General features: G+C 36.7%; 2 non-coding genes across 2 annotated transcripts; both read left to right on the forward strand.

The window, feature by feature from the left end:
* The first annotated feature begins 1,444 nt into the window (after window positions 1–1,444).
* Window positions 1,445–1,552, forward strand: LOC130956663 (small nucleolar RNA R71). Its single transcript, XR_009077184.1, has one exon. It is a non-coding gene; the product is annotated as a small nucleolar RNA R71 (small nucleolar RNA).
* Window positions 1,553–7,433: 5,881 nt separating this feature from the next.
* Window positions 7,434–7,541, forward strand: LOC130950863 (small nucleolar RNA R71). The gene has a single exon (XR_009073756.1). It is a non-coding gene; the product is annotated as a small nucleolar RNA R71 (small nucleolar RNA).
* Window positions 7,542–13,896: the final 6,355 nt, after the last annotated feature.

Below are 13,896 nucleotides of genomic sequence, written 5' to 3' on the forward strand. Positions count from 1 at the left end.
TCTGTCCACATTAATCACAGCCTTTGCTGTGGCTAGGAAGGGTCTTCCAAGGATGATGGAATCATCCTCATCCTTCCCAGTGTTTAGGATTATGAAATTAGCAGGCATGTAAAGGCCTTTGGCCTTTACTAGCACGTCCTCTACCTGTTCATAAGCCTTTTTCATGGATTTATCTGCATCTCTAATGAGAATTTTGCAGCCTGTACCTCAAAGATTCCCAGTTTCTCCATTATAGAGAGTGGCATGATATTAATACCTGACCCAAGGTTACACAGAGCCTTCCCAATGGTCATGGTGCCTATGGTACAGGGAATTAGGAATTTACCAGGACCCTATTTCTTTTGAGGTAATGTTTGCCTAACCAAGTCATTTAGTTCATTAGTGAGCAAGGGGGTTCATCCACCCAAGTCTCATTACCAAATAACTTGGAATTCAGCTTCATGATTGCTCCAAGGTACTTAGCAACTTGCTCTTCAGTAATATCTTCATCCTCTTCAGAGGAGGAATAGTCATTAGAGCTCATGAATGGCAGAAGCAGGTTCAATGGAATCTCTATGGTCTCTAGATGAGCCTCAAATTCCTTAGGTTCCTCAAATGGGAACTCCTTTTTGTCAAGAGGACGTCCCATGAGGTCTTCCTTACTGGGATTCACGTCCTCCTCCTCCTCTCTAGGTTCGGCCACACCAAGTAAGGTTATGGCCTTGCACTCTCTTTTTGGATTCTCTTTTGTATTGCTTGGGAGAGTACTAGGAGGAGTTTCAATGACTCTTTTACTCAGCTGGCCCATTTGTGCCTCCAAATTTCTAATGGAGGACCTTGTTTCATTCATGAAACTTAGAGTGGCCTTAGATAGATCAGAGACTATGTTTGCTAAGCTAGATGGGCTCTGCTTAGAATTCTCTGTCTGTTGCTGAGAAGATAATGGAAAAGGCTTGCTATTGCTAAACATGTTTCTTCCACCATTATTAAAGCCTCGTTAGGGCTTTTCTTGATCCTTCCATGAGAAATTTGGATGATTTCTCCATGAGGTATTATAGGTGTTTCCATAGGCTTCACCCATGTAATTCACCTCTGCCATTGCAGGGTTCTCTGGATCATAAGCTTCTTCTTCAGAAGATGCTTCTTTAGTACTGTTGGATGCATTTTGTAATCCATTCAGACTCCGAGAAATCAAATTGAATTACTGAGTCAACATTTTGTTCTGAGCCAATATGGCATTCAGAGTATCAATTTCAAGAACTCCCTTCCTCTGAGACATCTCATTACTCACAGGATTCCTTTCAAAAGTGTATATGAACTGGTTATTTAAAACCATGTCAATGAGTTTCTGAGCTTCTGCAGGCATTTTCTTCAGGTGAATAGATCCACCTACAGAATGGTCCAATGACATCTTAGACAATTTAGACAGACCATCATAGAATATATCCAGGATGGTCCATTCTGAAAGCATGTCAGAAGGACACTTTTTGGTCAGTTGCTTGTATCTCTCCCAAGCTTCATAGAGGGATTCACCTTCTTTCTGTCTGAAGGTTTGAACATCCACTCTAAGCTTGCTAAGCTTTTGAGGAGGAAAGAACTTGGCTAAGAAAGCCGTGACCAGCTTATCCCAAGAGTTCAGGCTATCTTTAGGTTGAGAGTCCAACCATATTCTAGCTCTGTCTCTTACAGCAAAAGGGAAAATCATAAGCCTGTAGACTGGTGCACGAAATTATTATCATCAACAATGGCGCCAAAGACTTGGAGCTCTCAAACGTGAATCACACTTTGTCACAACTTCGCACAACTAACCAGTAAGTACAAAGGGTCATCTAAGTAATACCTTACGTGAGTAAGGGTCGATCCCACGGAGATTGTCAGCTTAAAGCAAGCTATGGTCACCTTGTAAATCTCAGTCAGGTGGATTCAAATGGGTTATGGAGTTTTCATAATTAAAAGATAAATAAATCATAAAATAAAGATAGAAATACTTATGTAATTCATTGGTAGGAATTTTAGATAAGCGTATAGAGATGCTTCATCCCTCTTGAATCTTTACTTTCCTACTACCTTCATCTAATCCTTCATACTCCTTTCCATGGCAAGCTGTATGTTTGGTTTCACCGGCGGCAATGGCTACCTCTCATCCTCTCAGTGAAAAAGGTCCTCTACAATTTCCCGCATGGCTAATCAGCTGTTGGTTCTCGAACATGTAGGAATAGGATTTACTATCCTTTTCCGTCTGTCACCACGCCCTACAATCGCGAGTTTGAAGCTCGTCACAGTCATCCCATCCTAGATCCTACTCGGAATACCACAGACAAGGTTTGGACTTTCTGGATCTCAAGAATGCTGCCAATGGATTCTAGCTTATACCACGAAGACTCTGATCTCAAGGAGTTGAAGGCTCTGTTGTCAGGAGAGGCAATCAACACGCATGAGTCAAGAGTCCAAGAGATACACGCTCAATCTTAAGTAGAACGGAAATGGTTGTCAGTCACGCGTTCATAGGTGAGAATGATGATGAGTGTCACGGATCTTCACATTCTTCAGGTTGAAGTGTGAGTGAATATCTTAGAACAACAATAAGCTTGAATTGAATAGAAAATAGTAGTAATTACATTAATACTCGAGGAACAGCAGAGCTCCACACCTTAATCTATGGTGTATAGAAACTCCACCGTTGAAAATATATAAGTGGTCTGGAGGTCCAAGCATGGCCGAATGGCCAGCTTCCCCAAATATGAGAATGTATCCAGAATTGTCTCTATGATCCGAAGATGAAAATATAATAGTAAAAGGTCCTATTTATAATGAACTAGCTACTAGGGTTTACAGAAATAGGTAAATGATGCAGAAATCCACTTCCGGGCCCACTTGGTGTGTGCTTGGGCTGAGCATTGAGCTTCACACATGTAGAGGCTTCTCTTGGAGTTAAACACCAGCTTTGGTGCCAGTTTGGGCGTTTAACTCCAACTTTTATGCCAGTTCTGGCGTTTTGACGCCAAAAAGGGAAGAGAGATGGCGTTTTGACGCCATTTTACGTCATCAAAAATCGCGCAAAGTATGGACTATTACATATTGCTGAAAAGCCCTGGATGTCTACTTTCCAATGAAATTGAGAGCGCACCATTTGAATTTTGTAGCTCCAGAAAATCCACTTCGAGTGCAGAGAGGTCAGAATCCAACAGCATCTGCAGTCCTTTGTTAGCCTCTGAATCAGATTTTTGCTCAGTTCCCTCAATTTCAGCCAGAAAATACCTGAAATCACAGAAAAACACACAAAGTCATAGTAAAGTCTAGAAATGTGAATTTTGCTTAAAAACTAATAAAAATATACTAAAAACTAACTAAATCATACTAAAAACTATATAAAAACAGTGTCAAAAAGCATATAAATTATCCGCTCATCACAATACCAAACTTAAATTATTGCTTGTCCCCAAGCAACTGAAAACAAAATAGGATAAAAAGAAGAGAATATACAATAAATCCCATAGTATCAATGAAGCTTAGTCCTAATTAGATGAGAGGGGCTTGTAGCTTTTTGCTTCTGAACAGTTTTGGCATCTCATTTTTTCCTTTGAAATTCAGAATGATTGCCATCTATGGAAACTTAGAATTTTAGATAGTGTTATTGATTCTCCTAGTTCAGTGCGTTGATTCTTGAACACAGCTACTTTTATGAGTCTTGGTCGTGACCCTAAGCACTTTGTTTTCCAGTACCGGATACATAAATGCCACAGACACATAACTGGGTGAACCTTTTCAGATTGTGACTCAGCTTTGCTAAAGTCCCCAGTTAGAGGTGTCCAGAGTTCTTAAGCACACTCTTTTGCTTTGGATCACGACTTTAACCACTCAGTCTCAAGCTTTTCACTTGGAACTGCATGCCACAAGCACATGGTTGGGGACAGCTTGATTTAGCCGCTTAGGCCTGGATTTTATTTCCTTGGGCCCTCCTATCAATTAATGCTCAAAGCCTTGGATCCTTTTTACCCTTGCCTTTTGGTTTAAAGGGCTATTGGCTTTTTCTGCTTGCTTTTTCTTTTTCTTTTCTCTTTTTTTTGCCATTTTTTTTCCGCAAGCTTTCTCATTCACTGCTTTTTCTTGCTTCAAGAATCAATTTCATGATTTTTCAGATTATCAATAACATTTCTCTTTGTTCATCATTCTTTCAAGAGCCAACAACTTTAACATTCATAAACAACAAGATAAAAAAATATGCACTGTTCAAGCATTCATTCAGAGAACAAAAAGTATTGTCACCACATCAAAATAATTAAACTAGTTTCAAGATAAAATTTGAAATCCAAGTACTTCTTGTTCTTTTGTAATTAAGCACATTTTCATTTTAGAGAGGTGAAGGATTCATGGAGTTATTCATAGCTTTAAGAGATAGACACTAGACACTAATAATCATGTAGTGAAGACACAAATATAGATAGAACATACAGCATAAAGCTAAAAAATAGAAAAATAAATAGACAAGGAGATTAAGGAATGAGTCCACCTTAGTGAGGGTGGCGTCTTCCTCCTCTTGAAGGACCAATGGTGCTCTTGAGCTTTTCTATGTCCCTTCCTTGCCTTTGTTGCTTCATCTTTAATTGCTCCCAATAGTTGTGTGGAGGAAAATGTATCTCTTGAGGCATCTCAGTGATTTCTTGATGAGGGAATTCCTCATGCTCTTGTTGAGTGCCATGAATGGGCTCTCTAGTTTGCTCCATCCTCTTCTTAGTGATGGGCTTGTCCTCTTCAATGAGGATGTCTTCCTCTATGACAATTCTAACTGAATTGCATAGGGATCACCATTTTCTTGGCCACAACTTCATAGAAGTGGTCTTGATGGATCTTTGAGATGAATTTCTCCATCTCCCATGACTCAGAGGTAGAGGCAGTTGCCTTTTTTTTCCTCTTTCTAGAGGTTTCTCTGGCCTTAGGTGCCATAAATGGTTATAGAAAAACAAAAAGCAATTCTTTTACCACACCAAACTTAAAATATTTGCTCGTCCTCGAGCAAAAGAAGAAAGGAAGAAGAGGAAAATAGAGGAGAGGGAAGGTGTATGTGTTTTGGCCAAGGGGAGGGGAAGGTGTGTATGATATGTAAAAATGAAGGAGTGAAGAGGGTTATTTATAGGAAAAGGGAAGGAGAGTGGCCGAAAGGTTTGGGTGGGTTTGGGAGGGAAATGGTTGGTGAATGGTATTTGGGGAAGAGATATGGAGGTGATTGGTGAAGGGTATTTGGGGAAGAGTGTTATAGAAAGGTGTGAAGAGGAGAGAGAGTGAGTTGAGGTTGGTGGGGATCCTGTGGGGTCCACAGATCCTGAAGGGTCAAGGAATTCTCATCCCTGCTCCAATTGGGCATTCAAAACGCCTTAGAGTGTAATTCTGGCGTTTAAACGCTAGTTTGCTGCCCTGTTCTGGCGTTTAAATGCCAGCTTTCCTTCCTATTCTGGCATCTAAATGCCAATTTGTTGCCCTGTTTTAGCGTTTAAATGCCAGTCTGGTGCCCTGTTCTGGCGTTTAAACGCCTAGAAAGGTGCCAGATTGGGCGTTTAAACGCCCATTTTGCTCCCCTTACTGCGTTTAAACGCCAGTAAGCCCTTCTTCCAGGGTGTGCTATTTTCAATGCTGTTTTTCATTTTTTCTTTATTTTTGTAATTGTCTTTGTGACTTCACATGATCATCAACCTAAAAAGAAAAGAAAATAATATAGATAAAATTAAAATAAAATTAGGTTGCCTCCTAATAAGCGCTTCTTTAATGTCAATAGCTTGACAGTGAGCTCTCATGGAGTATCACGGATGATCAGAGTATTGTTGAGATCTCTCAACACCAGACTTAGAGTTTGGTTTTGGCCTCCCAACCCCAAACTTAGAGTTTGAATGTGGGGGCTCTGTTTGACTCTGTATTGAGAGAAGCTCTTCATGCTTACTCTTCATGGTTACAGATAGAAAACCTTGAGTCTTTACTACAAGGCATTCTTTATTCACATGAAGGATCAACTCTCCTCTGTCAACATCAATCACATCTCTTGCTGTGACTAGAAAGGGTCTTCTAAGGATGATGGATTTATCCTCATCCCTCCTAGTGTCTAGGATAATGAACTCAGCAGAGAAGTAAAGGCCTTCAACCTTCACTAGCACGTCCGCTAATAGTCCATAAGCCTTTTTCATAGATTTATCTGCCATCTCCAATGAGAATTTGGTAGCCTGTACCTCATAGATTCCCAGTCTCTCCATTACAGAGAGTGGCATCATGTTTATCATTGACCCCAGGTCACACAGAGCTTTTTCAAAGGTCATGGTGCCTATGGTACAGGGTATTAAGAATTTACCAGGATCCTATTTCTTTTGAGGTAAATTTTGCTGAACTAATGTATTCAGTTCATTGGTGAGCAAGGGAGGCTCTTCCTCCCAAGTCTCATTACCAAACAGCTTGGCATTCAAATTCATGATTGCTCCTAAATATTGGGCAACTTGCCCTTCAACAATGTCTTCATCCTCCTCAGAAGATGAATAGTTATCAAAGCTCATGAATGGTAAGAGGAGGTCCAAGGGAATCTCTATGGTCTCTGTATGAGCCTCAGATTCCTTTGGTTCCTCATTAGGGAATTCCGTACTGACCATTGAACGTCCCCTGAGGTCTTTCTCATTGGGATTCACGTCCTCCTCCTCCTCTAAAGTTTCGGCCATGTTGATTATATCAATGGCCTTGCACTCTCCTTTGGGATTCTCTTCTGTATTGCTTGGGAGAGTGCTAAGAAGAGTTTCAGTAACCTTTTTACTCAGCTGGCCCACTTGTACCTCCAAATTTCTAATGGAGGATCTTGTTTCAGTCATAAAACTAAGAGTGGCCTTAGATAGATCAGAAACTATGTTTGCTAAGCTAGAAGGATTTTGCTCAGAGTGCTCTGTCTGTTGCTGAGATGATGATGGGAAAGGTTTGCTATTGCTAAACCTGTTTCTTCCACCATTGTTATTATTGAAGCCTTGCTTCTGTTGATCCTTCCATGATAAATTTGGATAAGTTTTCCATGAATGATTATAGGTGTTGCCAAAGGCTTCACCCATGTAATTCACCTCTGCCATTGCAGGGTTCTCAGGATCATAAGCTTCTTCTTCAGAAGATGCTTCTTTAGTACTGTTGGATGCATTTTGCAATCCATTCAGACTCTAAGAGATCATATTGACTTGTTGGGTCAATATTTTGTTCTAAGCCAGTATGGCATTCAGAGCATCAATTTCAAGAACTCCTCTTTTTTTAGGCGTCCCATTACCCACAGGATTCCTCTCAGAGGTATACATGAACTGGTTATTTGCAACCATTTCAATAAGTTCCTGAGCTTCTGCAGGCATTTTCTTTAGGTGAATGGATCCACCTGCAGAGTAGTCCAGTGACATCTTGGAAAATTCAGACAGACCATCATAGAATATATCTTATGTGGTCCATTCTGAAAGCATGTCAGAAGGACACTTTTTGGTCAGTAGCTTGTATCTTTCCCAAGCTTCATAGAGGGACTCACCATCTTTTTGTCTGAAGGTATGAACATCCACTCTAAGCTTGCTCAGCTTTTGAGGAGGAAAAAACTTGGCTAAGAAAGCCATGCCCAGCTTATCCCAAGAGTCCAGGCTATCTATAGGTTCTGAGTCCAACCATGTTCTAGCTCTGTCTCTTATAGTAAAAGGGAAAAGTATAAGCTTGTAGACTTCAGGATCAACTCCATTGGTCTTAACAGTATCACAGATCTGCAAGAACTCAGTTAAGAACTGATAAGGGTCTTCTGATGGAGGTCCATGAAACTTGCAGTTCTGTTGCAGTAGAGAAACTAATTGAGGCTTTAGCTTAAAATTGTTTGCTCCTATGGCAGGGATTGAGATACTTCTTCCATAGAAGTTGGAAGTTGGTGTAGTAAAATCACCAAGCATCTTTCTTGCAATGTTGTTTGGTTCGGCCATAATTTTTTCTTTTGCTGCTTCCTTTTTGAAAATTTCAGTGAGGTCCTCTTCAGAGTTTTGTGCTTTAGCTGCTCTTAGCTTCCTCTTCAGAGTCCTTTCAGGTTCAGGATCAACTTCAACAAGTATCCCCCTTTTTTTTCCTGCTCATATGAAAAGAAGAAAACAAAGAAAGATATGGAATCCTCTATGTCACAGTATAGAGATTCCTTGAGGTGTCAGAGGAAAACAAGAATAGAAGGATGAGGTAGGTAAGGCAGAATTCGAACACACAAAGAAGGAGTGAGTCAGAATTGACAATGGAGGAGGAATGTTAGTGTTAAAAAAAGAAAGGGGAAAAATTTTTTCGAAAATTAAAATTTAATTTTGGAAATAATTAGTTAATTTAAAAAGAATTTTGAAAAAGAAATTAATGATTTTCGAAAATTAAGAGTGAAAAGGTGGTTTTGAAAAAGATAAGAAATAAATTTGAAAAAGATAAGAAGTTTAGAAAATATTTTTTGAAATCAAATTTTTGAAAAAGATATGATTTGAAAAAGATATGATTAAAAAGATATGATTGAAATTTATTTTGAAAAAGATTTGAAAAAGAAATTTTAAAAAGAGTTGATTTTGAAAATTGAAGTTGATGACTTGACTAACAAGAAACTAAAAGATATGATTCTAAATTTCAAATATTGAATCTCTCTTAACAGGAAAGTAACAAACTTGAAATTTTTGAATCAAGATTTTTGAAAATATGAGGAAAAGATTTGATTTTTGAAAAAGATATGTTTGAAAAGATATGATTTTGAAAAAGATATGATTGAAAATATTTGATTTGAAAAAGATTTGATTTTGAAAAAAAAAAGTATGAAGATTTGAAAAAGATTTGATTTGAAAACAAAATTTCTCTCCTTGTGTCATCCTAGCGTTAAACGCCCAGGAGCTGCATGTTTTGGGCGTTTAACGCCCAATTGCTGCATAGTTTGGGCGTTTAAACGCCAGTTTTCCTTCTTCACTGGGCGTTTTGAACGCCCAGCTTTTTCTCTGTAATTCCTCTGCTTTATGTTCTTGGATCTTCATTTTGCTAAATCCTTTATTCAAGAAGATATATTTTCAATTTTGAAAAACAACAAAATGATTCGAAACATATAATTCTTGGATCAAAATATAAGATATATGTAAGAACATTATGAACGTCAAGATGAACACCAAGAACAATCTTGAAGATCAAGATGAACATCAAGAACTCAGTTTTCTTAATGAAAGAAAACATGGAGGACACCAAACTTAGAACTTTCTCATGTTTGGGCCATATGAATGCAAGAATGCATATGTAGAACATCATGTAGTGCAAATCAATAAATCATGAAGATCAAGCAAGGTAATTCATCAAGAACAACATGAAGATCATCAAGAACACAATGCATGTGTTTCGAAAATTGCAAGACAATTAAAATCATGCAATTGAAACCAAACTTAAAATTTGGCCCTAGATTCAAACAAGAACCATGAGATATTTTTGAGTTTTTATGATTTTATGAATTTTTTTGGATTTTTCAAAAATTATTTTGGAAAAACGCAAACAAATAAAAAACTTTTGAAAGATTTTTGAAAACTTTTTGAAAAGAAAATAAGAAGAAAATTACCTAATCTGAGCAACAAGATGAACCGTCAGTTGTCCAAACTCGAACAATCCCTGGCAATGGCACCAAAAACATGGTGCACGAAATTGTGATCATCAACAATGGCGCCAAAGACTTGGAGTTCTCAAACGTGAATCACACTTTGTCACAAATTCGCATAACTAACCAGCAAGTGCACTGGGTCGTCCAAGTAATACCTTACGTGAGTAAGGGTCGATCCCACGGAGATTGTTGGCTTGAAGCAAGCTATGGTCACCTTCTAAATCTCAGTTAGGCGGATTCAAATGTGTTATGGAGTTTTCATAATTAAAAGATAAATAAAACATAAAATAAAGATAGAGATACTTATGTAATTCATTGGTGGGAATTTCAGATAAGCGTATGGAGATGCTTCAGCCTTCTTGAATCTCTGCTTTCCTACTGCCTTCATCCAATCCTTCATACTTCTTTCCATGGCAAGCTGTATGTAGGGTTTCATTGGCGTGAGTGGCTACCTCCCATCCTCTCAGTGAAAAAGGTCCTCTACGGTTTCCCGCATGGCTAATCAGCTGTTGGTTCTCGATCATGTAGGAATAGGATTTACTATCCTCTACGGTCACCACGCCCTACAGTCGTGAGTTTAAAGCTCGTCACAGTTATCCCATCCCAGATCCTACTCGGAATACCACAGATAAGATTTAGACTTTCCGGATCTCAAGAATGCTGCCAATGGATTCTAGCTTATACCACGAAGACTCTGATCTCACGGAATGGAAGGCTTTGTTGTCAGGAGAGGCAATCAACATGCATGAGTCAGGAGTCTAAGAGATACACACTCAATCTTAAGTAGAACGGAAGTAGTTGTCAGTCACGCATTCATAGGTGAGAATGATGATGAGTGTCACGGATCATCACATTCGTCAGGTTGAAGTGCGAGTGAATATCTTAGAACAAGAATAAGCTTGAATTGAATAGAAAATAGTAGTAATTGCATTAATACTCGAGGAACAGCAGAGCTCCACACCTTAATCTATGATATGTAGAAACTCCACCGTTGAAAATACATAAGTGGTCTGGAGGTCCAGGCATGGCTGAATGGCCAGCCTCCCCAAATATGAGAATGTATCCAGAATTGTCTCTATGATCCGAAGATGAAAATACAATAGTAAAAGATCCTATTTATAATGAATTAGCTACTAGGGTTTACAGAAATAGGTAAATGATGCAGAAATCCACTTCTGGGCCCACTTGGTGTGTGCTTGGGCTGAGCATTGAGCTTCACATGTGTAGAGGCTTCTCTTGGAATTAAACACCAACTTTGGTGCCAGTTTGGACGTTTAACTCCAACTTTTATGCCAGTTCTGGAATTTTGACACCAGAAAAGGGCAGAGAGATAGCGTTTTGACGCCATTTTACGTCATCAAAACTCGCACAAAGTATGGACTATTATATATTTTTGGAAAGCCCTGGATGTCTACTTTCCAACGCAATTGAGAGTGTGCCATTTTGAATTTTGTAGCTCCAGAAAATCCACTTCGATTGCAGTGAGGTCAGAATCCAACAACATCTGCAGTCTTTTGTCAGCCTCTGTATCAGATTTTTGCTCAGGTCCCTCAATTTCAGCCAGAAAATACCTGAAATCATAGAAAAACACACAAACTCATAGTAAAGTCCAGAAATATGAATTTTGCTTAAAAAATAATAAAAATATACTAAAAACTAACTAAATCATACTAAAAACTATATAAAAACAGTTCCAAAAAGCGTATAAATTATCCGCTCATCATAGACCTCGGGATCAACCCCAATTGTCTTAACAGTATCACAGATCCACAAGAATTCAATTAAGAACTAAAAAGGATCTTCTGATGGAAGTCCATAAAACTTGCAATTCTGTTTCATCAGAGAAATTAATTGAGGCTTTAGCTCAAAATTGTTTGCTCCAATGTCAGGGATTGAGATGCTTCTTCCATGTAAGTTGGAATTTTGTGCAGTAAAGTCATCAAGCTAAGCATCTTCCTTGCATTGTTGTTGGGTTTGGCCATGTCTCTTTCTTTTTTGAGATTCTCTGTAAGGTTTTCTCTGGATTGTTGTGCTTTAGCTTCTCTTAGCTTCTTCTTCAGAATCCTTTCAGGTTCACGATCTGCTTCAACAAGAATGTCCTTGTCATTGCTCCTGCTCATATAAAAAAGAAGAGGACAAAAACAGAAGAGGAATCCTCTCTGTCACAGTATAGAGACTCTTTTATGTGAGTAAAAGAAGAAAGGAATAGAAGAAGGAGAAGAGAAAAATTCAAACTCAGATAGAGAAGAGAAGAGGGTTCGAATTCTGAGTAGAAGAGAAGTGTTAGTAGATAAATAAATAAATAGAAGAAGATGAGAGAGAGAGTTTTCAAAAATTAATTTTAAGAAAATGAAATTATTTTTGTTTTTATTTTAATTATGATGTTAGTTTCGAAAATTAGGAGAAGAAATAGAATAAAATTAAAATTTAAAACAATTAGTTAAATAAAAAGATTTTGAAAAAGAGGAAGGTGATTTTCGAAAATTAGAGAGAGAAAATTAGTTAGGTGGTTTTGAAAAAGCTAAGAATTTTAAAACAAACAAAAAGTCAATAAGTTAGTTGAAAGAGATTTGAAAATCAATTTTGAAAAGATAAGAAGTTAGAAAAGATTTTGAAATTGATTTTGAAAAAGATATGATTTGAAAAAGATATGTTTGAAAAGATATGATAAAAAGATATGATTGAAATTTATTTTGAAAAAGAATTGAGAAAGAAATTAAAAATATTTGATTTTTTAAAATTAAAATTGATTACTTGACTAACAAGAAACTAAAAGATATGATTCTAGAATTTAAAGATTGAACATATCTTAATAAGAAAGTAACGAACTTGAAATTTTTGTATCAATCACATTGATTGTTAGTAAAGTTTTTGAAGAATTGAAATAAAGATAAGAAAAAGATTTTGAAAATCAATTTAAAAAAAATTTCGAACAAATAAAAGAAAAAATGAAAAAGATTTGATTTTTGAAAAAGTTTTGAAAAGATAAGATTTTTTTTAAAATAAAATCTTGACTTGACTAACAAGAAACAACCAATTTTAAAATTTTTTGACTAAGTCAACCCAAAGATTTCGAAATTTATAAGAGAAATAAGGGAAAGATATTTATTTTTTATTTTTTTGATTTTTTGAATTTAATGAGGAGAGAGAAAAACACAAAAATGACTCAAAACATGAAAAATTAAGATCAAACAAAGAAAACATGCAAGAACACTATGAATGTCAAGATGAACACCAAGAATACTTTGAAGATCATGATGAACATCAAAAACTTATTTTTGAAAAATTTTTGGATTTTTCTATAAATAACTTCTCAACTCATTTCACACATTGCAACCCCAATTTTTGGATTATGGAATTCAGGAACTTAGTGAAGCTCATTGATGGTTTCAGAAAAACACTAAGGGGATCGTTATCAGTAAACTTAATTTCAGAACGTGTTTTTTTCTTAAAAGACCCTCTATAGTGTACCAATACTAAAAAACTATCCTCACTAGTCATTGTGTTTTACTCTTATAAGGAATTCACATTCATATCATATTTATATACGTTGGCCTCACACTAAATCGAATTTGCCTAGTTCGATTTATGAATGCATAGTAATTTGAATCAGCCCTATTCAAATTATAAAAGAACAAAATCAAAAGTAAATCGAAATAGCTTGTTTCGAATTACTAGGGATGATACATGCATACATAAATTGAATCAATGTGATTCGATTTACCAGGCGACGTTACATGTATGCATAAATCGACTCAAACTGATTCGATTTGTATTTTTCTTGGTAATTCAAATTGGACAACTTCAATTTAGTAGGAAAATTGGCAAATCGAATAAGACTCATTCGATTTATATAAAACATGCATTTAGTAGATTCATATATAATATTTTTAGATTTGAGCAAATTGTTTAATTTTGAGTTGAATTTGGTTTAATTGTATGATTTATCCTAAAAATTACAAACACAGGTTATATTTAAAAGTTTTCATAGAATGATCTATGCCCATGCATTATTAGTTATGGTGCTTTTATTTCCTATTTATTTTTGTGGAGAAATTAATATTTGTTGCAAATCCCAAACTTTATTAATTACCTTTGATAGGAGAACGACCTTAAGGTAGCATTTGGTGGAGAGACAGAGACTGAAAGACTAAGACTGAGAGACAAAGACTAAGAGACAGAGACAGAAATAAATTTTAGTATTTTGTTTGGTGTAAAATGGGAGACAGAAATTAAAATAAGAATGAAACTCTAATTTAATTTGTACGAAAAAGAAAATTAAAATTAATTAATTG

This window comes from Arachis stenosperma, chromosome 1 (assembly GCF_014773155.1).
Source record: "Arachis stenosperma cultivar V10309 chromosome 1, arast.V10309.gnm1.PFL2, whole genome shotgun sequence".
NCBI lineage: Eukaryota > Viridiplantae > Streptophyta > Magnoliopsida > Fabales > Fabaceae > Arachis > Arachis stenosperma.